This window comes from Callithrix jacchus, chromosome 3 (genome assembly GCF_049354715.1).
Source record: "Callithrix jacchus isolate 240 chromosome 3, calJac240_pri, whole genome shotgun sequence".
Taxonomy (NCBI): domain Eukaryota; kingdom Metazoa; phylum Chordata; class Mammalia; order Primates; family Cebidae; genus Callithrix; species Callithrix jacchus.
This window is the reverse complement of record NC_133504.1, coordinates 116,075,646-116,102,227: the sequence shown is the minus strand read 5'-3', so window position 1 is coordinate 116,102,227 and position 26,582 is coordinate 116,075,646. Positions and strand designations below refer to the sequence as shown.

At 38.6% G+C, this 26,582-nt stretch overlaps 1 protein-coding gene and 1 pseudogene across 28 annotated transcripts in view; one reads left to right on the top strand and one right to left on the bottom strand.

Annotated features, from left to right (window-relative positions):
- RASGEF1B (RasGEF domain family member 1B) overlaps positions 1-26,582 on the bottom strand; it is a 655,029-nt gene that overhangs the window by 349,937 nt on the left and 278,510 nt on the right. The window lies entirely within an intron of this gene.
- Positions 1,762-3,004, top strand: LOC118152256 (large ribosomal subunit protein uL3 pseudogene; annotated as a pseudogene).

Genomic DNA, 26,582 nt, shown 5'->3' with positions numbered 1-26,582 from the left:
TATGTACGTGTGTGTGTGTGTGTGTGTGTGTGTGTGTGTGTGTCCCTAAATGACATTGTTTAGCTTGGCTTGTTTTTGAGCTTTACTTACTAGAACCTCATAGTATATATGCTTGACATGTTTTTGATCATCATCCATGTTGATATATGTAAGTATATTTCACTTACCTCTACTGCTATATGGTAGTTTATTAATTACCAAATTTATTTATTTATTCTTCTATTGATTGACATTTGGGTTGTTTTCAATTTTTTGCTGCTGTGAATTGTTGCCAGGTTGCCATGAATATTCTTATACTTTTCTCCTGATATTTAGATACAATTTCCTTGTTTGTATACCTAAAAATGGAACTGTTATGTTATCATCTTCAATCTGACTTAGAAATGCCTAAATATTTCCAAAGCATTTATAGCAGTTTATAACCATCCCACCAACAGTGTATGAGTTCCCATTTCTTCATATTCTTGCCAAAAATTGGTATCCTCAGATCTGTTAGTTATTGCTGGTATTGTGGATGTGAAATGTATCTTGTTGCTTTTCTGGAACACACCAGAAACCCCCTGACCTCTGTAGGGACTGCTTCTTCACCTCCCTGAAGTCTGTGCTTGTGTCACTTTCTCACTGAGATCTTTCCTAACAACCCAAATTAAAATTGCAGCCCCTAGATATTTCTAATCCCCTTTCTCACTTTATTTTTCCTACAGCTCTTATCACCTTTGGACATTGTTATGGGATGAGTTATGACCACCCAGCCCCCAAATTTACGTATTGAAGCCCTCATTCCTCATGATTCAGAATGTGACCGTACTTGTAGGCAAGTTCTTTTTAAAGATAATTAGATAAAAATGAGGTTAATAGGGTAGGCCCTAATCCAATTGACTGATGTCCTTATAAGAAGACATTTGGACAGAGACCCACAGAGGGAAATCATGTGAAGACACAGAAAGAAAATGACCATCTGACAAGCAGAAAGGCCTCAGAAGAAACCAACCCTGTCAATACCTTGATCTCAGACTTAGCCTTCAGAACCATGGGGAAATAGATTTCTGTTCTTTAAGCCACCAATTCTCTGGTACTTTGTCATGGAGGCCCTAAAAACAAATGCAGACATATTGTGTTTTAAATTATTTATTAGTTAGAGATATACAAACATACACCACTGTTGATTGATTCATTCTTGCCCCAGGGGAGAATACAAAGCCATGATAGTGGTCATCTTTGTCTTACTGTTGAGAGTAAAATGAATATCCTCAACTTTTAAATTATATATATATTTAACATCTGATCATTTCAGGGCACAGTGGCTTATTTTCTCATGTCTATAAGGATTTTTTATATTATGAATGAGTTCATCTTACTTGGAACATCATCTGTGGGAATACTTGAGGCCCTGTTTAAAGTGCATACCTTCAGGGAGAATTCATTTTGCTTCTACTTGCCATCCAGAGGCCATACCAGCCAGGGCCATCTCACATTAAATACACAGTTTGGAGTGTTTTGGCACCTCTAAGATACTGTGTATTCAAGTCCCAATCCTATGTGAGTGGAAGCTTGTGCTAAGGAATTATCAGAGGAGGCAATTTTTATTTTTTTGTTCCAAACCCGAGCCAAAACTAAAACAGGTGCATATTCACATCATCTCTGGGGCAGAAAAATTTCTGGCACATCCACTAAGCATATTGCCTTTGGGGCGTTGTGGGTTTATATTCAAACTCTGATCTTACCTTCCAAACTGCCTGGGCCCCTAGGCTGCTTCCCACTTCAATGTACGTGTGGCCTATTAAAACCCAAGCTTTGACCAGCTGGATTTGATGGCATGATGTCTCATAGAAAGTTCTCCACTCCCAGGCATGGGTCCCTCGGCTTCCTGCCTTGGAAGCGCAGCAGCAGACATCGTGGGAAGGTGAAAAGCTTCCCCAAGGATGACCCTTCCAAGCCAGTCCACCTCACAGCCTTCATGGGATACAAGGCTGGCATGACCCATACCGTGCAGGAAGTCGACTGGCCAGGATCCAAGATGAACAAGGAGGTGGTGGAGTCTGTGACCATTGTGGAGACAGCACCTATGGTGGTTGTGGGCATTGTGGGCTACGTGGAAACCCCTCGAGGCCTCCAGACCTTCGAGACCATCTTTGCTGAGCACATCAGTGATGAGTGCAAGAGGTGTTTCTATAAGAACTGGTGTAAATCTAAGAAGAAGGCCTTCACCAAGTACTGCAATAAATGGCAGGATGAGGATGGCAAGAAGCAGCTGGAGAAGGACTTTCAGCAGCATGAAGAAGTACTGCCAAGTCACCCACATCATTGCCCACACCCAGGTGTGCCTGCTTCCTCTACACAGAAGAAGGCCCATCTGATGGAGATCCAGGTGAATGGAGGCACTGTGGCCGAGAAGCTGGACTGGGCTCGTGAGAGGCTGGAGCAGCAGGTACCTGTAAACCAAGTGTTTGGGGAGGACGAGATGATCAACATCATTGGGGTGACCAAGAGCAAAGGCTAGAAAGGAGTCACCAGTCATTGGCACACCAAGAAACTGCCCCACAAGACCCACCAAGGCCTTAGCAAGGTGGCCTGTATTGGGGTATGGCATCCTGCCCGTGTGGCCTTCCCTGTGGCACATGCTGGGCAGAAAGGCTACAATCACCACACTGAGGTCAACAAGAAGATCTGTAAGGTTGGCCAGGGCTACTTTATCAAGGATAGCAAGCTGATCAAGAACAATGCTTCCACTGACTATGACCTGTCTGACAAGAGGATCAACCCTTTGGGTGGCTTTTTCCACTATGGTGAAGTGACCAATGACTTTGTCATGCTGAAAGGCTGTGTGGCGGGAACCAAGAAGTGAGTGCTCACCCTCCACAAGTCCTTGCTGGTGCAGACCAAGTGGCGGGCTCTGGAGAAGATTGACCTTAAATTCACTGACACCACCTCCAAGTTTGGCCATGGCCGCTTCCAGACCATGGAGGAGAAGAAAGCATTCATGGGACCACTTAAGAAAGACTGAATTGTTAGGAAGAAGGAGCTTAATGCCAGGAACAGATTTTGCAGCCGGTGGGGTCTCAACAAAAGTTATTTTCCACTGGAAAAAAAAAAAAAAACCCCAAGATTTGGACCACCTGTGATCAGCATATACCCCGGATCAGGGACAGCATTGAAACTTGGCTTAATTGTATGGAGTCAAACTTCTGTATCATACCTTAATCCAAAGGATTCCATTATTCTTCTTCTAACTCAATTACATATATAACATAAATGTATGTAAGTTTTAATATCTTATTTCATATTTTTAAATGTGTTTCAGGGAAGTTTTTTCTGATAATCTAATCTACCCTATCACCAGAATTTCTTAAGGCCATTAAATGTTTAGTTTTAAAAATATTTTATATATTTCTTGAAACAGAAAAGAGAAATGTGTTCTAGTTCACCCTTCAGCTCCATAGGAAACCAGTTCTCACACTCTGCTGAACCACTAATGTGTAACATATCCTTGGGAAGTTTGCTGGGCCCGTGGGCATTACAACCAATCTTAACGAAGATTAAAAAAAAAAATTCATAATGTCTAATGGAGCATTAAGGGCACAGAAAAACAAGAGCTCTACACTTAAGCCCTATGATGAGATGACTTAGGCCAAGAGAACCAAATAAAGCCCTTCTTAGATTCTAAGGAAACTATTTCTATGTACAGAAAAGAATAGGAAAAGGTCATAGACTGAAATGGTTTGAGGTAGTTTTTGAAGAGACCAAATATTTTTTCCCACAGCTCATGAGGAATTGTAAAATTATAGAACTGTTTGGATTTAAAACTATACACAGACATTCTCTGACAATAAGGAGAACTACACAAAGATTTATAGACACAATCAGTGGTAACAATTTAATTCAAAATGATACCACTCACATTAATTATGGGAAGACCTGATTAGCTATTTTACCAATTGATCTGCAAATGCTGCTTAGATGAAATGTTCCTTGTTACAGTCTCCACCACTATGTTTTGCTGCCTGAGAAAACCTGTTGCAGCCAATGCACTTGCAAACATCTTGACATGCACTAATATACATATAATCAGATTAAATGACTTCATTTCTTTTCTTTTTCAAATTTAAAAACATCTATCTCTAGCACCCACCACCCACTCAAACAGTTTACTAAAAATTCATATTCTAAATGTCTTGCTTCAAGAAAATCCGAAACTCTGCTCAGTCCATTCAGCCCAGTAGTCATTTTCATTTCTCAGTTAAAGTTGCTATAGTGGTGACCACACGACATTGATATTGAAAATTCTCACAGCCCACAGGCCCTTCCCCATTGTTTGAGGGCTACACCAGCTAGCTCAGATCCTTGCACAGGCCAAGCCAGTTTTCCCAAGGAATGAGATTCTGCTCCATTCAGGTTAACTCCTTGAAGTCCAGGGTCTTTGTTCTCTAGCTACAGTAACGCAGCCAGCCATTGTTCCTAAAGCAATGTCAGGGTAATAGGTAGAGTAAACCTGTTAGTTAATGTCAGCTCTCCACCCAGACCTAAAAGTCCAGCTGTTGAGCCCATTTTGCCAACTAAGACTTCTCTTTTACTCATGAGTTTCCTTTAGGCTGGGAAAAGAAAGTGGCATCCTAGGCCATCTTAATCCACCAGAGAGCTTCCCAGAACAGTGAGCCTCAGAAAGTACAGAGTTGAAGCTTAACATCTCCTTGGCCTTTGTCAGGCCATCCAAAGAAAGGTCGTAATTCCTTTCCTCCAGCATAATTATCCTCAAAGAAAGCTATTTCCAGGTGGCTTTTCTCCATCTAGTCAGAGAAGTGACTTACATAGTTAAATAGCATTGCTCCAAGGAAAGAAATTTCAAATCCTCATCTAACCAGGCATTGTGCTACATATTCATTTGAGCCCTAACTGCAAACTCATGAGTTTTTGCAAATTGCATCACCCTCTTGTTTCCCTTTAAATAGTTAAACAAGGAAGCTATTGTGGCTAAGAAATTTCTATCTTCCCTTAACAGACTCCTTGAAATATTTTTGTACTTGCTTTGAACAAAAAGTGGCATAGTTTTAATATGGACAATGCTCCATGGTATAGTGCCTACCAGAATGAAAATAACTTATTCCTATTTTTGCCTGGAAGAAAATCTATGTATTATCAGAAGTGTGTTAATTGAGGCAAAAGTAAAAAAATAGCAGATGTGGATTCTTTCTATAAAATTGCACAGGCTAATTATCCTCTACATTTGAAGTGCAAAGGTCAAAAGGCTAATATGTAGATTAATCAGAAATTTATGTTAATTAGCATAAATAAAGCACATCACATAACCCCCATAATCAGTAAAATATGTAGTTCACTAGCAAATTAGGTGAAACTTCTAACTATCTGGTGAGTAAAGGAGGAGGAGGAAAACCCCAAACATAGACAACTGTTTTATCTCAGGTCATGATGATTTTAACAGACTAATAAGAAACTATAGCACTGAAAAAAGGATATACACTCAAATAAATGGAGATGACTTGGGAGGAAATTATTAGAATGTGAGCACTATGAAGGCAGGGTGTTTTTTGTTTACTGATGTATTTCTATTACCTAGAACAATGTCTGGAACATAATACTGAATAAATATTTTTCAATGAATACTGAATGAATTATAAGAACAAAAATGTCATGAGAAAAACAAGATAATGCAGGTTTCAAACTAAGAAAACACAGCTACATATCACAATTTCATGTATTTCTTCCTAAAGTTATTCTATATTCACTATGCTAAAAATCTTCCATTCTTTACCCAAAAAAATAGAAGAAACATTGAAATAATAGCCATATTAAAAATCAACTAATTATTTGTGTTAACAGAAACAGCTAACAGAACTGAAGGCAATTCTGTTTTTAACGGTAGTAATATTAAACACCCTCTCATAAATATTTGGAGACATATCTTATGTCAAAATCCACTCCAGAGATGAGAAGGAGACACAAAGAGGTGGAGAACTTTTTTCTAGAGTCATTGAGAATTGAAACTCAAATACAATTGATTATACAGAGTAAGAATCTATCCATTTCAAGTCATATTTTATTATTACAAAATATTTTCCTTCTCATATTTCACATTAACACCATTGTAAAAGTACTCATATATATGTGTGTGTATATATATATATATTTTTTTTAATTGCATTTTAGGTTTTGGGGTACATGTGAAGAACATGCAAGATAGTTGCATAAGTACACACGTGGCAGTGTGATTTGCTGCCTTCCTCCCCTTCACCTATATCTGGTATTTCTCCCATGCTATCTCTCCCCAACTCCCCACCCCCCGCTGTCCCTCCCCTATTCCCCCTAACAGACCCCAGTGTGTAGTGCTCCCCTCCCTGTGTCCGTGTGTTCTCATTGTTCAACACCACCTATGAGTGAGAACATACAGTATTTCATTTTCTGTTCTTGTGTCAGTTTGCTGAGAATGATGGTCTCTAGGTTCATCCAAGTCCCTACAAAGACACGAACTCCTTGTTTTTGATGGCTGTATAATATTCCATGGTAGATATGTGCCACATTTTCCCAGTCCAGTCTATCATCGATGGGCATTTGGGTTCGTTCCAGGTCTTTGCTATTGTAAACAGTGCTGCAATGAACATTTGCGTGTATATGTCCTTATAGTAGAACGATTTATAATCCTTTGGATATATACCCAGTATGGGATTGCTGGGTCAAATGGAATTTCTATTTCTAGGTCCTTGAGGAATCGCCACATTGTATTCCACAATGGTAAAAGTACTCTTTTGTATCTCTGCATAATGAAAACACCATCATTGTTCTTCATTTCTCCAATCTTGCCATTACTTTAAAAATGCCTCCCTTATATGTTCCCAGGTGGGAACATGATATAAAGAAGAAGTAACTTTTTAATTAGGTAATATATGGGTATTACTATATTCCAGAAAAAAACTTAAGGAAGCTTACAAAATTGTACATTAGGACAAAAAATAGAATGCTATTTAAAAACAATAAGTGGGTGAGAAACTGAAGGTGGAGGGAAATGAGGTGTAGAAGATGAAAGCAAAGTTAAGTTATTACTCAAAATACAAAATTGAGGTTCAGTAGTTAGTCATGTTCCCAAGCTTCCTACAACCAGGACAAAGAGGGTGACACAATCAAATGATTCTGAGAGATAAACCAGGTAAACTAGTCAAGAAAACACAGCCATGTTTGGTACAAGAACAAACAAAAATATCTTCTATTGACCTTCATAGTCAGAATAGTGGATAATTTTATAAACAATACCCTCAAGATCTTTCCAAATATACTTACGAGTGTCACACAGTCTTTTTTAGATATCCTTCAATATGAGGGCTGCTTGCCAAAAGCAATTCAATGAAGCAATGGGAAATAGAGAATGAGAGCAGCAAATGATGAGGTCCTAACACTATCAGTACCCAGTCTGGCTTAATCCAGAAATTGATTTTAGCATGTTTAGAAGAGTTTGGAGAAGCCACAAATCCTTCAGACAGTCTCTTCAAATGCTTTGTATGAGCTTTTGATAAGAACTCATATGTTCAAAATTCGATTTCTTGATCTGGACCAAGAATATAACTACTTGATGACACCAGATCCAGAAAACTACAGAATCTTACACAGAACCAGCTATACAATGTGTGGGATCTTGTGTAAAATGAAACTGTGGGACTCCTTGCTCAAAGTCATGAAGAATTTCAAAATGGCTATAGAAGAATATTTAACCCAGAGAGGACCCTCTGAGAGTGGGGGTGTGCATGACTGCATAGATCACACATCTGTGAAGCCAGCATTGATCATATGCTTTAACAGCCAGTCATAGTTTTCTTAGACATGCTCTTGGATGATCTGGAAAGAATATCCTCCTTAGATAGAGCTTCCCTGCTCCCTTGGGGAAGTCCAAGATTCTCCCATTCTAACTCACAGATGAATCAACAATCTCAATGACACAAACATGAAAACATAGCCCCAGTATTTTAAGCCTGGACAGTTATAAAAATAGATATTATCAAATGACGACTTGGCCATTTAAATATATATATATCAGTAAAACACCAGCAAAATACTTACCCTTGATTAACAAACTTATTTGTATATGTGCCAAAATGAACTGCTTGCTAAGTGTATCAGGAATGTAACCAGATAAGTTACATTCCTGAATGGGGTTAATTATAATTCAGTAAATATTAGATGTCAAATCTATCATATTTTTGAGGTCTTTCCTTTTAGCAGCTAACAGGTAGCAGGGCTCATTGCCTATTAGGTCCTTCTTAGGTTATTACTAGAGCCAAGATATTTGTGGTAAAAGGACATAGGATCTTCTGCTCTCTTTAGGGAGAGAGGGGATGTACCCAGCACATTCAAAAAAAGCATTAAGTCATTAAAGCAGAGATTGAGAAGAAGAGTTGTAGTACATCTCTGGTATATCCATGTAGAAATTGTACCTCTCATTTTCTTTCTTCTCCTGCTTTCCTAACAAATACATTCCATCCAAAGGAGGAGCCATAACAATCCATGATCCAGCTGGTGCTTGTTAGGATGCATTATATATTTTAGGACACAGGATACATTAAACATGTCTTAAAATGACTTAAATAATAAATTTTCTAAATTTTTCTAATTACAAGGAATCCAGAGATGAGGCAGACTGGGTTGATTCAGTGGCTCAAAGATATCATTCAGGACTCAAGATTTTTCTCTCTCTCTCTCTCTCTCTCTCTCTCTCTCTCTCTTTCTCTCTCTGTTCTGCCCTTCCGGTGTTGCTTGCATCCTCAGGCTGCAGCACTATTCACAATAGCCAACAGGTGCCATAATTCCAGACAATACAAGTAGACATAGCAGTATCCAAGAGGACATTGTGTCTCAATCTGAGAACTGAGGAACTATTTCCAGAAGTTTTCCAGAAAATCCCCCCTCAGGCGTCATTGGCCAGAATTGGGTCACAGGTCCATTCCCAAACCAACTACAGGCAAAGGGAATGGAATTACCACGATACCTGGGGTAGTTAGATGCTGGGCAGTCAATTGCAATGATTCCTACTTGGGCCCCCAGCCCAATAAACGAAATTTGGATAAAAACTTCAGAGGAACCAACCCACAGGCACATTTGAGTCAATGAGATTCTTGTTTTCTAAAATCTGAACTAAGGGACATAGAACCTGAGAAAGTTTGGAGCTAGCTCATATTAATGACAGAATACTATATTAAAATTCCTTGAATTTGAGCTGCTGAGATCCTCAGAGTCACCCTGAGTTTCACCTTTCCTAGAGTGTGATTGCTCAATTTTTCTTTGGTTTCTGTAAGACTTCTTATAATAAACTCTCTTTTCTTAAGCTAATAAGTAGGCGCCTATTTCTTGCAAGTAAAATGCTATGCTTAATATAGCCTCACTAGAAATTAAGATCCTATCATCTAAAACCACATTATGGCTATTTGATTACACAGGTTCTGTTTAAGCTTTGAAGTTAGGGTGACTAAATATTCTAGTCTGTCCAAGACAGAGCAGTTTCCTGGGACCAAGGACTTTCTGTGTTAAAACCAAGATCACTTGTCACCCCAACTTTAATAATCAGGATCAATACCAAATGCTAAATTCCCTCCCATATGTAGTACCTGTTCTTAGACTCAAAGTTTGAGAGATCAACAAAAATGATATAACTTCCTTAACTACCATATAGTCTTTCTTCTAGACTTTGCTGCACAGACTAAGGCAGCTATATTCAGTCCAGGGCCTAACATGGCATAAAATTCACAGTGGTAGTTCAACAGACATTGAGAAAATAATCCAAATGAGTACCATTATCCTTAACATAAAAAGAACAGTTTTCCTAAATGAAATATACTATTATGTTCAAGTAAAGAAACGTTCTCTGAAGTGAAAGGAACATCTCTGAAGAGGCTCCTGATCTGAAAGCAGCAAGAGTTATCCTTAGCGGAGCCCAGGCCCTTCCAAAGCAGTGTTGGCTTACAAATAAAATAATCATGATTAATAATACATTGCATTTTCTCATGAAATAGGATAAAAGGCCTCATGCTGTCTTTAAAAAAAACACAGGGAGGAAAACTGGACAACATTAAGCACTGATTGTAAGTTGCCCTGAGAAACATCCCAAAAGTGTGGTACAAAATGACAAGAAAATGGGATTCAGCAACCAGAGGTTCTTAAGCTATATTGACTCCCTGTCTTTAAGAGCATAATCAGGGATGTGACAAGATAAAATTCAATCTCTTTCCTCACAGATATGAAAGGATATCTTATTTGTACCTATTGTAGAAAAGGCACCAAGATAACAAACAGAAAAACTAATTGCGCCTGAGGCTGTGGGCAGGCTAGTGGAATCCCATCAGATTTAGCAATAATGTCAACAACAAAGCCCAGATCTTTCTCCTAAGCTATCATGTTTCCATCAAAATTAACAGCATAGTTATCAAATTTTAAACTTTTTAAATGGAAAGCAACTCTGATCTCATTAGGTCTGTACTTCCTCTCAAGAGTCTATATCCCCCAAGAGGGCATAAGCTTACTGATGATAACTTGATTCATTTTTATGGAAACCTTGCCTACCTAAAATCCAGCTCATTTGTAGCTTTTTTGAGGAAACTTCATACTGTTCTCACGATGGCCGTACTAGTTTACATTCCCACCAATTGTGTGTAAGAGCCGCCCTTTCTCCCCAGCCTAGCCAGAACTTGTGACTTTTTGTCTTTTTTGATATTAGCCATCCTCAGCTGGAGTCAGATAATATCTCACTGTGGTTTTGATTTGCATTTCCCTAATGATTAGAATTAAAATATTCAGAATTTTTTTCAAACATTTGTTGGCCATTTGTATGTCTTCTTTCAAGAATTTTCTGTTTAGATTTTTTCCCCATGTTTTAATCAAGCTGTTTGGTTTTTTGCTGTTGAGACTTTTGAGTTCCTAGTATCTTCTGGATATTAATTCCCTGTTGGATGAATCGTTTACAAACATTTTCTCCCATTCCATAGGTTGCCTTTTCTTTTTTCTTTTCTTTTCTTTTTTTTTTTTTGTTTGTTTGTTTGTTTGTTCTGTTTTGTTTTGTTTGAGATGGAGTTTTGCTCCAGGCTGGAATGCAACAGTGTGATCTTGGCTCACCGAAACCTTCGCCTCCTGGGTTCAAGAGATTCTCCTGCCTCAGCCTCCTGAGTAGCTGGAATTACAGCCATGCATCACCACACACAGATAATTTTGTATTTTTTTAGTAGAGACAGGGTTTTTTCACCATGTTGGTCAGGCTGGTCTCGAACTCCCACCCTCAGGTGATCTGCCCACCTCAGCCTCCCAAAGTGTTGGGATTACAGGCGTGAGCCACCATGCCCAGCCTCAGGTTCCCTTTTCACTCCATTGATTATTTACTTTGCTGTCCAGAAGCTTTCCCACTACTAAGTATTTCTCTAAAGAAAAGGAAGAAATCAATACATGGAAGAGACATCTGCACCCCCATATTTACTGCAATACTATTCACAATAGCCAACATACAGAATCAACCTGGGTGTCCAAGAATAGATGAATGATGAAGAAAATGTGGTATGTATTTACAAAGGAAACTATTCATCCACTAAAAAGACTGAAATGCTGTCATTTGCAGCAACATGGATAGACGTGGCAGACATTTTGTTAAGTAAAACAAGCCAACAACAGAAAGTTAAACATCACATGTTCTCACTCATATGTAAAAGCTAAAAAGGAAAGTTGATCACATAGAAGTAAAATGAACAGAGGATACTAGAGTCTGGGAAGGGAAGGGAGAAGGTGAGGATGGGAAGAGATTTGTTAAAGGATACAAAACCATAGCCAGATAGGAGGAATAAGTTCTAGTGTTTTATCGTACTGTGAGATGACTATAGTTAACAAGAACGTATTATATAGTTTCAAACAGCTAGAAGCAGCATACTGAATGTTCCCAACACAAAGAAATAATACATGTGCCAGGTGGTGAAATCCAGGGTAATATGCTAATTACCCCAGTGGATCACTATTCATTATAGGTATTGAAGTATGACTATTTACCCCATAAAAATTTTTATGTGTCACTTAAACAATAAAACAAAATTTAAAAATAAAAATAAATAGGCCATCAATTTGGACACAATAAAAATTTGTTGAACAAATGTGAAAGAAATGAACAAAGGCAAAAGAGAGCTAGTTGGGTTAAGGGGGTTGCCGACATCAAAATTTAAAGTTGTGGGTCAAAATTTCAAATAAAAATTAACAAAACAGTTCTATTTGAGGATGTGTATGCATATGCATACACATATTTTTTTCTGCCTCACCTCTTTCCCAAAACTATATGAGGCACAGAAAAAGTAAGGAAAAATAAATTATTATAATAAGATTTTTAATTGGAAAGAAGAAGAAAAAGGTAAATATTCAAAATATAACGAGTCAGGTGGTTGGTGATTGATTGAAAAGACCAACTACAATATTCCTGACAAGCAAGACTATGTAAAATGTGATAAGCTGTATAAGTCATTTTGATCTGAGAAGAGGAAACCCACTACCTTCCCAAGGGAGATAAAGCTTTTCCTAGAACTAAGCTCTGATAAAAATTTCCCAGGCGAGGGGGTAGCAGGGATCACACAATGACATAATGACAACATATTTACAATTTCAGAGAAAGTACCGAAACATATGAAAAGATGATACCTGATGAGGTTTAAACAACAGAGTGGTCACCTTACATACCAAGAAAAATTTTCTATAATTAGTGAGTCCAGACAGGTTCACATAGTTTGTTCCATAAATAAGTATATAGAACGAGAAGTTAATAAAGAAGACAACACAATCCTACATAGATTTTTCAAAGATTTTTTTCCTACAACATAAAAACGTATAATAATGGCCAAAGTAACAATTTAAACAAATGTACATATATGAGCATTTACCTGGTTCTTACATAATTCCTTTACAAATATTACTCATTAGCATTTGCAACAATACTATCTAAGCAGTATCATCTGTTGTTTACTGAAAACTAAACAGACTCAGAAAGGTAAAGAAACTTTGTCCAAGAAACTTATCACACAGCAAAGTCAGAAATAAATCATAGGATTCTCTGACTTCTAACTAGTATAATCTTTTATTATTTTTTTGTTTGTTTAAGTTCCGGGATACATGTGTAGAACATGCAAGTTGGCTGCATAGGTATATATGTGCCACGGTTATTTGCTGCACCTATCAACCCATCATCTAGGTTTTAAGTTCTGCATGTGTTAGCTATTTATACTGGTGCTCTCCCTCCCCTCCTCCCATCCGATAGGCCCAGGTATGTGTTGTTACCCTCTCTGTGTCCATGTGTTCTCATTGTTCAACTTCCACTTATGAGTGGAAACATGCCAATGTTTGGTTTCCTGTTCCTATTAGTTGGCTGAGGATGATGGCTTCTAGCTTCATCCATGTCGCTGCAAAGAACATGAACTTATTCTTTTTTATGGCTGCATGGTATTCCACCATGTTTTTGTCCCCCATTTTCTTTATCCAGTCTATCATTGATGGACACTTGTGTTGATTCCAATTCTTTGTGAATAGTGCTGCAATAAACATACATGTGCATGTGTCTTTATAGTAGAATGATTTATATTTCTTTGGGCATATATCCAGTAATGGGAATGCTGGGTCAAATGGTATTTCTGGTTCTAGATCCTTGAGGAATCACCACACTGTCTTCCACAATGATTGAACTAATTTACATTCCCACCAACAATGTACAAGTGTTCCTATTTTTCCACAGCCTCACCAGTAACTGTGGTTTCTTGACTTTTTAATAATCGCCATTCTAACTGCATGAGATGGTATCACATTGTGGTTTCAATTTGCATTTCTCTAATGATCAGTGATGTTGAGCTTTTTTTTCATATATTTATTGGTCACATAAATGTCTTCTTTTGAGAAGCGTCTGTTTATATCCTTTGCCCACTTTTTGATGAGGTTGTTTTTTTCTTTCGAATTTAAGGTCCTTGTAGATTCTAGATATTAGACCTTTGTCAGATGTGTAGATTGCAAAAATTTTTTCTCATTGTGTAGGTTGCCTACTCACTCTGATGATAGTTTCTTTTGCTGTGCGGAAGCTCTTTAGCTTAATTCGATCCCATTTGTCAATTTTAGCTTTTGTTGCAATAGCTTTTGACACTTTTATCATGAGATCTTTGCCATGCCTGTGTCCTGAATGGTATTGCCTAGGTTTTCTTCTAGGATTTTTATGGTTTGGTGTTTTACATTTAAGTCTTTAATCTATCTTGAGTTAACTTTTGTATAAAGTATAAGGAAGGGTCCAGTTTCAGTTTTCTGCATAGGGCTAGCCAGTTGTCCCAACACCATTTATTAAACAGGGAATCCTTTCCCTGTTGCTTGTTTTTGTCAGGTTTGTCAAAGATCAGATAATGGTAGATGTGTGGAGTTATTTCTGAGGCATGTGTTCTGTTCCATTAGTCTATATGTCTGTTTTGGTACCAGTGACATGCTGTTTTGGTTACTGCAGCCTTGTAGGAATGAAATCAGGTAGAATGATGCCTCCAGCTTTGTTCTTTTTGCTTAGGACTGTCTTGGATATATGGGCTCTTTCTTAGTTCCATATGAAATTTAAAGTAGTTTTTTTTTCTTTTTTTTTTACTAATTCTGTGAAGAATGTCAATGGTAGTTTGATGGGAATGGCATTGAATCTATACATTACTTTGGGCAATATGGCCATTTTCACAATATTGATTCTTCCTATCCATGAGGATGGAAGGTTCTTCCATTTGTTTGTGTCTTCTCTTATTTCCTTGATCAGTGGTTTGTAGTTATCCTTAAGAGGTTCTTCAAGTCCCTTGTTAGCTGTATTCGTAAGTATTTAATTCTCTTTGTAGCAGTTGTGAATGGGGGTTCACTCATGATTTGGCTCTCTGCTTGTCTGTTGTTGGTGTTTAGGAATGCTTGTGATTTTTGCACACTGATTTTGTATCCTGAGAATTTGCTGAAGTTGCTTATCAGCTTAAGGAGTTTTTGGGCTGAAACGATGGGTTTTTCTAAATATAGAATCATGTCATCTGCAAACAGAGACAATTCGACTTCCCCTCTTCCTATGTGAATTCCCTTTATTTATTTATCTTGCCTGATTGCCCTGGCCAGAACTTCCAATACTACATTAACTAGGAGTGGTGAGAGAGGGCATCCTTATCTTGTGCCGGTTTTCAAAGGGAATGCTTCCAGCTTTTGCCCATTCAGTATGATACTGCCTGTGGGTTTGTCATAAACAGCTCTTATTATTTTGAGATATGTTCCATCAATACCTAGTTTAATGAGAGTTTTCAGCATGAAGAAATGTTGAATTTTATCAAAGGCCTTTTCTGCATCTATTGAGATAATCATGTCACACAGCGAAGTCAGAATTAAATGGTAGGATTCTCTAACTTCTAACTAGTATGATCTTAACCACTACGTCCTGAAGTAGCATAATGATGCCTGAAACCCATTTGTTTCTTCTCGTAAATATTGGACCAAGAGACTCAAATATGCATTTTTTTAGAAGAAAGATAAAATAAACTATTGAAAGTATATTTTAAAAAATGATGATTCTATAGCTTTGATATTCTATAATTTATTGACTAACCTATGCTTTGAGGCCATTTAGATGGCACTGTACCTGAAGAATGACTTCAAGGAATTTTTCCTGTATCCGAGCTTTCTAGTTAGAATGATCCTTGAAACAATTCTGGAAATAGCAAATATGCATCTAGAGTTCTAGGCAGTATTATTAGCTGAATTGCTACACAAAGGGTTGATTACAATATCTCATTCAAAAGAGAACTCAGTGTTGCTAAAATTTTAATAATTTCGCTGATAAGAAAAAGACTTTCAGGCTGGGTGTGGTGGCTCATGCCTGTATTCCCAGCACACTGGGAGGCCAAGATGAGTGGATCACTTGAGGCCAGGAGTTCAAGACCAGCCTGGTCAACATAGTGAAACCCCATCTTGACTAAAAATACAAAAATGAGCTGGAAGTGGTGGCACAGACCTGTAGTCCCAGCTACTTAGGAGGCTGAGACAGAAGAATTGTTGAACCCAGGAGGTAGAGATTGCAGTGAGCTGAGATTGTGCCACTGCATTCCAGCCTGAGCAGCAGAGTGAGACCGCCTCAAAAAAGAAAAGAAATAGACTTTTCAGATGTCTTCCATTCATCTCTAACCAATGTCATGCCACAAAGTAATGGCGGTCTCTGATTATATAACAATTGGTCATAAAAGCCAAATCTCCCACTGGGATTTGTTCTACTTGAGTTTGAGGTTTCCCTTCACCTTCTTAAAATAATAAAAGTACACCTGTAAGATATAAATTCTATGTTCATGATATAAGCTCTGGCTTTTGCTTGATGTGCCATCTAAGTAACTTATTAAACCTCTTTTTGTTTTAATTAGGTTTCTTAACAAACTTTATTAATATCAGGGTTAGGAGAACGAAGACCTTTTATAAATAATTACTACAGAATAGTCATGGCTTTGAAGATTATCAATACTTCAAAATATGAGAGAAACTTCTCAGAGTAGGCAACATATTTAAGAATGTATTATATTAACAAGAGATACTAGAAAACTGGAGTTGTCAAATTCCCTGTTAATCCTTGCCTCAGTCCACTTGTAGATATAAGCAGGATTGGACAGAGTTACATGTAAGATAAGCATGACAGGAAAACAATGGCTCCTGATGTCACCAATATTAGACTATCAAGCTGTAGTTTTTTCATTTCCTAAACACTGTTTCTTCACAGAGATAGTTATTCTTGTTTCCCCAGAACTTGATTGGGCTGCCAATCATGATTGGCACTCACTAGTCTCAGTCACTAGTCTCAGTTACAGTGAGGGCAGCCAAGACAGGCTAGTTACAGAACCATGTGCTCTAAAACCGATGATTGGCTATGGAACTGGCGCATGATCCTCAGGAACCCAAAAGGAGTCCTCCCTGGAGCATTCTAATAATGCCCATTGTGGAAAAGGCTCTCCTCACCTATTTGACAGAAAAGTATAACTCTATGAGCTGAGACTTTGCAGGAACTATATTTTATATTACATAGAAAAAAGGCATGTCTGCTCTAAGAGAGAATTACACAAATATGCAAAGTGAGAAAGAAATAAGTCAATAAAGACAATATTGTTTGGGCCTCTAGTTTTAGCCATTTGACATATCTCCAGTCCACCACTGCATTCCCAGATAGGGGAGTTCAAAAATTTCCCTCCTTTTGTTTAATGTAAGTGGATTTGGGGTTAAATTCTCTCAAAATATTGATTCTATGGATAAGCTAAACATAAGCTAACACCAAAGTTATCTAAATCACAAGCCCCTAAGTTAGCAGTATTAGTAATATTTTCTTCTGATTGGTCTCACAACATGACTTAAAATAAACATTTGTATATTGGTTAGTCCTGTACTGATATACTTATTAGAGATATACTATCTACATGAAATTTGGAAATCCAATGTTATAGGTGACAATAGTACTATATGCTCCCTACTTGAAACTGGATCTTACATCAATCTTTTCATTCCTTCATATATATGTGTGTGTGTGTGTGTGTGTGTGTGTGTGTGTGTGTGTATTTATTATCGTACTTTAGGTTCTGGGGTACATGTGCAGATCATGTAGGATTGCTGCATAGGTACATATATGGCAATGTGGTTTGCTGCCTCCATCCCCCTGTTACCTATATCTGGCATTTCTCCCATGTTATCCCTCCCCAACCTCCCTACCCTCTGCTGTCCCTCCCTTAGTTCCCCCCCAGTAGACCCCCGTGTGTGATGCTCCCCTCCCTGTGTCCATGTGTTCTCATTGTTCAACACCCACCTATGAGTGAGAACATGTGGTATTTGATTTTCTGTTCTTGTGTCAGTTTGCTGAGAATGATGGTTTCCAGATTCATCCATGTCCCTACAAAGGATATGAACTCATCGTTTGGTATGGCTGCATAGTATTCCATGGTGTATATATGCCATGTTTTCCTTGTCCAGTCTATCATCAATGAGCATTTGGGTTGGTTCCAGGTCTTTGCTATTGTAAACAGTGCCACAGTGAACATACATGTGCATGTGTCTTTATAATAGAATGATTTATAATCCTTTGGGTATATACCCAGGAGGGGGATTGCTAGGTCAAATGAAATTTCTATTTCTAGGTCCTTGATGAATTGCCTTCCACAATGGTTGAACTAATTTACACTCCCACCAGCAGTGTAAAAGTGTTCCTATTTCTCCACATCCTCTCCAGCATCTGTTGTCTCCAGACTTTTTAATGATCGCCATTCTAACTGGCATGAGATGGTATTCAATGTGGTTTTGATTTGCATTTTGATGAGCATTTTTTCATATGTTTGTTGGCATCATATATGTCTTCTATTGAAAAGTGTCTGTTCATGTCCTTCGCCCACTTTTGAATGGGTTTGTTTTTTTCTTGTAAATCTGTTTTAGTTCTTTGTAGATTCTGGATATTAACCTTTTGTCAGTGGGTAGATTGCAAAAATTTTTTCCCATTCTGTTGGTTGCTGGTTCACTCTAATGATTGCTTATTTTGCTGTATAGAAGCTCTGGAGTTTAATTAGATCCCATCTGTCTATTTTGGCTTTTGTTGCCAATGCTTTTGGTGTTTTGGCCATGAAGTCCTTGCCTATACCTATGTCCTGAATGGTTTTGCCTAGGTTTTCTTCTATTGTGACAGAAGTCACAGCTTAGAAATCTGGGCTATCTTAATTATGGAATTTGAAGCCACTAGAAAATTTAAGCCCTGAACTATAAGCCTTCAATTATCAGACTACTGGGTATTAGATCTGTTCAACTTTGTGCATTGTCAGGATGTGAAATTATAACCAGAGACTGTGGTGGTTAAATACATTTGTCAATATAACTGCAGAGAGCATTCTCCACTGGATTTACTCTCTACAGGCAGGCAGCATGGATAACAGAAATGACTGCATGGCTCAGGATGGTACTACATTTCCCTTGACTTCATTATTAACTGTAGAACAAAAAGGGACAAAAACTAAAATTCTCTTCCTATTCCATACAGCTAAAAAGGCTATCAATTGTCACTATACCTCACAAACTTGGTTTTTAATAACACGTTATTTTCAAATGCTGAGAAGTGTATAGAGCAAAACGTGAGTTCTACCCTTAGATAAGCCTTAACGTTCTTAAATGACAAAATACTTACACCACATCATAGAAACCCATGTATTTAGAAAGACATAAGATGAAATGTAGATTTCTCTCTTCTCCAAACCCCACTCCCTCTCTCCACATTTAACTATGAACAAAAATTTTTATGTATCCTTCCAAAACCAAGAAGCTGAAATTGGCTAGTATATGTGTGTCTGTGTATATATCTTTTTATCGATATCAATGGAATCATTCATACTATTCAGTAATTTTTCTTTTTACTTAATTTTGTATCTTATAAAATATTCATATTAACACAAGGATTTTATTCTTTTTAAAAGCTATATAGTCTCATCATTTATTCAGCCCATTTCTTAGTAATAAACATTTGTATCTAGGGTTTTCTACTATTGCAAATAATTATGTAGCATGTATGTTTACATGTGTATGATATATATGCATATATGTAAACATACATATATATTACAAGCACACATACACAGAGATCTCAAAATACACACATATATGTATATCACAACCACACACACAAGTATAAGTATCTACATCTCTCTCTCTCACACACACACACACCAAGTACACCCTTTTGTATAATATCTTTTAGGTATTATAATGACATTTTCCCCCATCTGGTAAAATCTGCTGTTATTTAATTCACAGGGCAAGGTATAATTAACAAAAAGGCACCATGTGTTATGATCCTTGGAATGAAGGTGGTACATTTTGCAAATGGGAAGAGTCACCATTAATGTTTTATCCTTTAAAAATCAAATGGTTTTATTTTATTTGAGAAGAACTGCCACTGAGTTTTGTTCTAGAGAATGAAGTACAATGAGACCTTTCTCCTACATCCTAATTATTTCATGCTTTGTCTATATTCTCTGATTTAATCATTCGTTTAGTGAACTTTCCTATTTTGCAGAAAAATTTAACAGTCAAAAAAGAAACAATACCCATTACATGTCTATACGGAGGCAAATAACATCTTGTGCTGTGCTTTTGTTGTATGTGAGAAAGACAGGCCTTTCTCAAAATTTTTCATTAAGATATCCAATCCTGCCAAGAAAGTAACACTCAGTCACTATTCAGGTCATATTTGTTTATAAATCATGTTATGCATGTGTGCTTATCTCCATCAGTACATACACAAAGTTTTTTTAATGAGCCTAGTTCCTGACTCTTGAACCAAAAGTCACTTCGTAATCACAAAAATTGCCCCTCTAAATGTGAGAAAAACACAGTTTTTGCATAGCACTCACTTCACATTTTGTATTTAGAAGCCCCCAGACCTTCTAACACAGTTGTGCAGACTTGAAACTGAACTTCAAAGGTTGTTAAGTGCCATCAACTAGTAGCATTTCTCACAGTGCATTCATTATGATACTTGACACAGTGCATTCCCAGAGAATTATTTAAAAAAAAAAATTAGAAGTCATTTACATAAGGTTTCCTCACCAAGAAAATATTAAGCACACCTCCAAGTTAGTTTGCCACTCTCACATAGTGCCTGGTTGCTATGGGTTACCACCTTCCCAGATGCATTTATCTCTGGAGGAAGAATGTAAGATACCAACGAAGGGATCTATCACTGACTACACTGACTATAGTGTATACTGACTACAAAAGAATAATACATGCAAATAGATTCCAGTGTGAAGTCATTTTTAAGCCATAGCAAGGGCTCTTAACTTTCATTTCTTTTTTCATTCTATTTCTTTTTCTAATTTCTTTTTTCCTTTTGAGGGCAAAGTTTTGCTATTGCAATTGTAGCTGTTTATCAGAAACAATTTTGCTGATTCTTTAAAATACCTCATCCAGCCACCATAATTCCTGTCTACCAAAGAAAAGACTGTTAGTTAAACATCAGGACTTTCAACATGAAATGAATTGCTCCAGAAAAAGAAAGTTGACAGTACAGATTTAAAAAAAAATTGGTACTATTATTGAATTGTCCTTTTGAGTCTATGGGAAGTGTGCTGGTGTGCGTGTGTGTGTGTGTGTGTGAGTGTGTGTGTTTCAAAAGCATTTGAAGTCTATATCTCAGAAGTAAACACTGTTAACATTCATTGTACTTGTATTTAGTGACTAAAAATGGTTATAAATGTTCCAAACTCTTGACACATATTTCCACATTGCCCTTTAGAAAGGCTATACCTTTCATACTGCCAGTGTGTCAAAATGTCCATTTCATTGAACCCTTTTAGTTTACCAAAATCCTTTGATCTAATTTTTTTTTTTTTAAGACAGGGTCTCCTTCTGTCTGTCTCTCAGGCTGAGGTACAGTGATAAGATCGCAGCTCACTGCAGCCTCAACCTCCCTGGCTTAAGTGATCCTTCCACCTCCCAAGTAGCTGGTGGCGCATATCAACATGTCTGGCTAATTTTTTATTTTTATTTTTTGTGGAGATGGGGTTTTACCATGTTGCCCAGGCTGGTCTTGAACTCCTGAGCTCAAGCAATCTGCCCACCTTGGCCTCTGAAAGTGCTGGGATTACAGCATGCGCCACTGCACCCAACCACCAGCCAGTTTTTATTGCAAGTAATCAAATCTTGCCACTGCACATTGAAAGCAGCTATAGACAAGAAGTAAACAAGTGGGTATACTTATTCAAAAAACTGTGTTCTAATAAAACTTTATTTATAAAAACAGGCAGCTGGTCACATTTTGTCCATGGGCTATAGTTTGCCAAAACCTCTCAGGACTATATAATCTTACAATTTTAAAAATGAATATTTTCACATTCTTAGAAATCTACAAAGAATCATGTGTGTGTTCTTGTTGTAAAACCTGCAAACAAATTTATGCATTAAAAGTGAGCAAAAAAGGAAAGGGCAACTTAAAACTGACAGTACAGAGACTCTTTAAAAATTATACTCACCGGAGGGGACTCAAGATGGCGCTGTGAGAACAACCCAGGATTGGAGCCCGCGTTGAATTCGCAAACGGTGAGTCAGTGCTGCATTTCCAGACTGATCTTTGTTGCCCACAGAACGGGGAAACTCCCAAGTATAAAAAGACACGGGACGCCAGGCAGTAGGTCTGCCTGGCGAAGCCGGCAGCCGGGGCGGCGGCGGCCGGCCCTACCCAGCAATCCCCACAGGGCGCGCCTGTCCGGGTGCCTTGTTGAACTGGCAACCTGAGACTTGAGAGGGCTGGACTTGAGACTGAACGAGACTTGCACAGAAGCCCAGCCCAGGGGATTGCAGGGACAGATCGCTTGGGATACCCAGTGGGACGAACAAAACCGCGATTTCAAACTATCCCGGGCAGACGGTCCGAGACGCTCTGTGGGGGAGGGGCGTCCACCACTACGGAGGCAACCTACCCCAACTGATATACACGCCCACTGCTGAGGCAGCCAGCCGTTACCGAGGCAACCCGCCCCAACTGAGATACACGCCCACTGCTGACGCAGCCAGCCGTTGCCGAGGCAACCCGTCCCTACTGAGATACACGCCCACTGCTGACGCAGCCTGCCGTTGCTGAGGCAACACGCTACAACGAAGAGACTCCGCCGCAGGGCGTGGCGGAGACCACAGCAGAGCCGGCAGGAACAGCGCGAATCACACAACAGCAGGGCGGAGCCTCGGCAGCCAAACAGTGGCTAGTCTGCCTTTGAGCTGGGCAGGACACCTGATCGGACATCCAAAAATAAAGCCCAAACCCCTCAACACAGAGCATTTGAGAAAAAAAAAGGGTTGTTTAATGAGCTGTGTTGCAGCAGAATCAAACATAGCAGCCTAACAGCCCTGAATGAACAACAGAGTGCACAGCTCAGCAATTAAACCCCTATAAAGTACAAACTGTCTCCTCAAGCAGCTCCCTGACCCCTCTATATCCAAAAGACTGTCATTAGGCAGGCATCATCCTGGGACAAAGAGAGCAAAAAAAGAAACTGGTAGCATCCCTCGCTGTGCCACGGCTACTAGAGGTGCACCCCAGACAAGCAGGGTCTGGAGCGGACCTCAACAGTCGTACAGTGAAGGGGCTAGACTGGTAGAAGGAAAACCAAGCAACAGAAATACTTCATCATCAACATTCTGGGTGTCCACTCAGAGACCCAAACGAAAAGTCAGCAACTACGCAGACGACCAGCGGACAAATCCACAAAGATGGGAAGAAACCAGCGCAAAAAGGAGGAAAACACCCGAAACCAGAACACATCGCCTCCTAGAAAGGACCAAAACTCCTCACCAGCAAGGGAACAAAGCTGGACGGAGAATGACTGTGACGAAATGACGGAATTAGACTTCAGAAGATGGATAATGAGAAACTTTTGTGAGCTAAAAGATCATGTATTAAATCAATGCAAAGAAACTAAGAACCTTGAAAAAAGATTTGAAAAAAGATTCGAGGAAATGATAACAAGAATGGATACCTTAGAGAGGAATATGAATGAATTAAAGGAGCTGAAAAACACAATACGAGAACTTCGCGAAGCAAACACAAGTTTCAATAGCCGAATTGACCAAGCAGAAGAAAGAATATCTGAAGTCGAAGACCAACTCAATGAAATAAAACGAGAAACCAAGATCAGAGAAAAAAGCGCAAAAAGAAATGAACAAAGTCTCCAAGAAATGTGGGACTATGTGAAAAGACCTAACCTATGTTTGATAGGTGTACCAGAAGGGGACGAAGAGAATGAATCCCAGCTGGAAAATACTCTTCAGGACATCATCCAGGAAAATTTCCCCCACCTAGCAAGACAAGCCAACACTCAATTGCAGGAAATACAGAGAACACCACAAAGATATTCCGCAAGAAGAGCAACCCCAAGGCACATAATCGTCAGATTCAACAGGGTTGAAATAAAGGAGAGAATACTAAGGGCAGCCAGAGAGAAAGGTCAGGTCACCCACAAAGGGAAGCCCATCAGACTCACAGCAGATCTCTCGGCAGAAACACTACAAGCCAGAAGAGAGTGGGGGCCAATATTCAACATTCTTAAAGAAAAGAACTTTCAACCCAGAATTTCATATCCAGCCAAACTGAGCTTCAGAAGTGAAGGAAGAATAAAATCCTTTGTGAACAAGCAAGTACTCAGAGATTTTGTCACCACCAGGCCTGCTTTACAAGAGCTCCTAAAAGAGGCACTACACATAGAAAGGATCAATCAGTACCAGCCATTCCAAAATCACACTGAATGCTAAAGAGCTTCAACATAATGAAGAATCTACAACAACTAACAGGCAAAACAGCCACTTAGAATCAAAATGGCAGTATCAAATTCACACATAACAATATTAACCCTAAATGTAAATGGACTAAATGCACCAATCAAAAGACACAGACTGGCAAATTGGATAAAAAGCCAAAACCCATCAGTGTGCTGTATCCAGGAAACCCATCTCACATGCAAGGATACACAAAGGCTCAAAATAAAGGGATGGAGGAAGATTTACCAAGCTAATGGAAAGCAAAAAAAAGCAGGAGTTGCAATTCTCATCTCTGATAAAATAGACTTTAAAGCAACAAAGATCAAAAGAGACAAAGAAGGCCATTACATAATGGTAAAAGGATCGATACAACAAGAAGAGCTAACGATCCTAAACATATATGGACCCAACACAGGAGCACCCAGATACATAAGGCAAGTTCTTAATGACTTACAGAAGGACTTAGACTCCCACACAATAATAGCGGGAGACTTTAACACTCCACTGTCAATACTAGACAGATCAACCAGACAGAAAATCAACAAGGATACCCAGGGCTTGAACTCAGACCTGGAGCAAGCAAACCTGGTGGACATTTACAGAACTCTCCACCCCAAATCCACAGATTACACATTCTTCTCAGCACCACATCACACCTACTCTAAAATTGACCACATAATTGGAAGTAAAGCACTGCTCAACAAATGCAAAACAACTGAAATCATAACAAACAGCCTCTCAGACCATAGTGCAATCAAGTTAGAACTCAGAATTCAGAAACCGACCCAGAACCGCACAGCTTCATGGAAACTGAACAACTGGCTCTTGAATGTTGACTGGGTAAACAACGAAATGAAGGCAGAAATAAAGAAGTTCTTCGAAACCAATGAGAATGAAGACACAACGTGCCAGAACCTCTGGGACACATTTAAAGCAGTCTCTAGAGGAAAGTATATAGCAATAAGTGCCCATATGAGGAGAATGGAGAGATCCAAAATTGACACCCTATCGTCAAAATTGAAAGAGCTAGAGGAGCAAGATCAACAAAACTCAAAACCCAGCAGAAGACAAGAAATTACTAAGATCAGAGCTGAGCTGAAGGAGATTGAGACACGAAAAACCCTTCTAAAAATCAATAAATCCAAGAGCTGGTTTTTTGAAAAGATCAACAAAATAGACAGACCACTAGCCAGATTGATTAAAAATAAAAGAGAGAACAACCAAATAGATGCAATAAAAAATGATAAAGGGGAAATCACCACAGATTCCACAGAAATTCAAACCATCATCAGAGAATATTACAAACAACTCTATGCACATAAACTAGTAAACCTGGAAGAAATGGATAAATTCCTGGACTCCTGTGTCCTCCCAAGCCTAAACCAGAAGGAAGCTGAAACTATGAATAGACCAATAACAAGGTCTGAAGTTGAGGCAGCAATTAAGAGCCTACCTCACAAAAAAAGCCCAGGTCCAGATGGGTTCACAGCCGAATTCTACCAGACACACAAGGAGGAGCTGGTACCATTCCTTCTAAAACTATTTCAAACAATCCAAAAAGAGGGAATCCTTCCCAAATCATTTTATGAGACCAACATCATCCTGATACCAAAACCCGGCAGAGACCCAACGAGAAAAGAAAACTTCAGGCCAATATCCATGATGAACATAGATGCAAAAATCTTCAATAAAATATTGGCAAGCCGATTGCAACAGCAAATCAAAAAACTTATTCATCATGATCAAGTAGGATTCATCCCAGGGATGCAAGGCCGGTTCAACATACGCAAGTCTATCAACGTAATTCACCACATAAACAGAACCAAAAACAAAAACCACATGATTATCTCAATTGACGCAGAGAAGGCATTTGACAAAATTCAACAGCCCTTTATGCTAAAAACCCTCCATAAACTCGGTATCGATGGAACGTATCTCAAAGTAATAAAAGCTATTTATGACAAACCAACAGCCAATATCATACTGAATGGGCAAAAACTGGAAGCATTCCCTTTGAAATCTGGTACTAGACAAGGATGCCCTCTCTCACCTCTCCTATTCAATATGGTACTGGAAGTTCTAGCCAGAGCAATCAGGCAAGAAAAAGAAATAAAGGGTATTCAAATAGGAAAGGAGGAAGCCAAATTGTCTCTATTTGCAGACGACATGATAGTATACCTAGAAGACCCCATCGCCTCAGCCCAAAAACTCCTGAAACTGATAAGCAACTTCAGCAAAGTCTCAGGATATAAAATCAATGTGCAAAAATCACAAGCATTCGT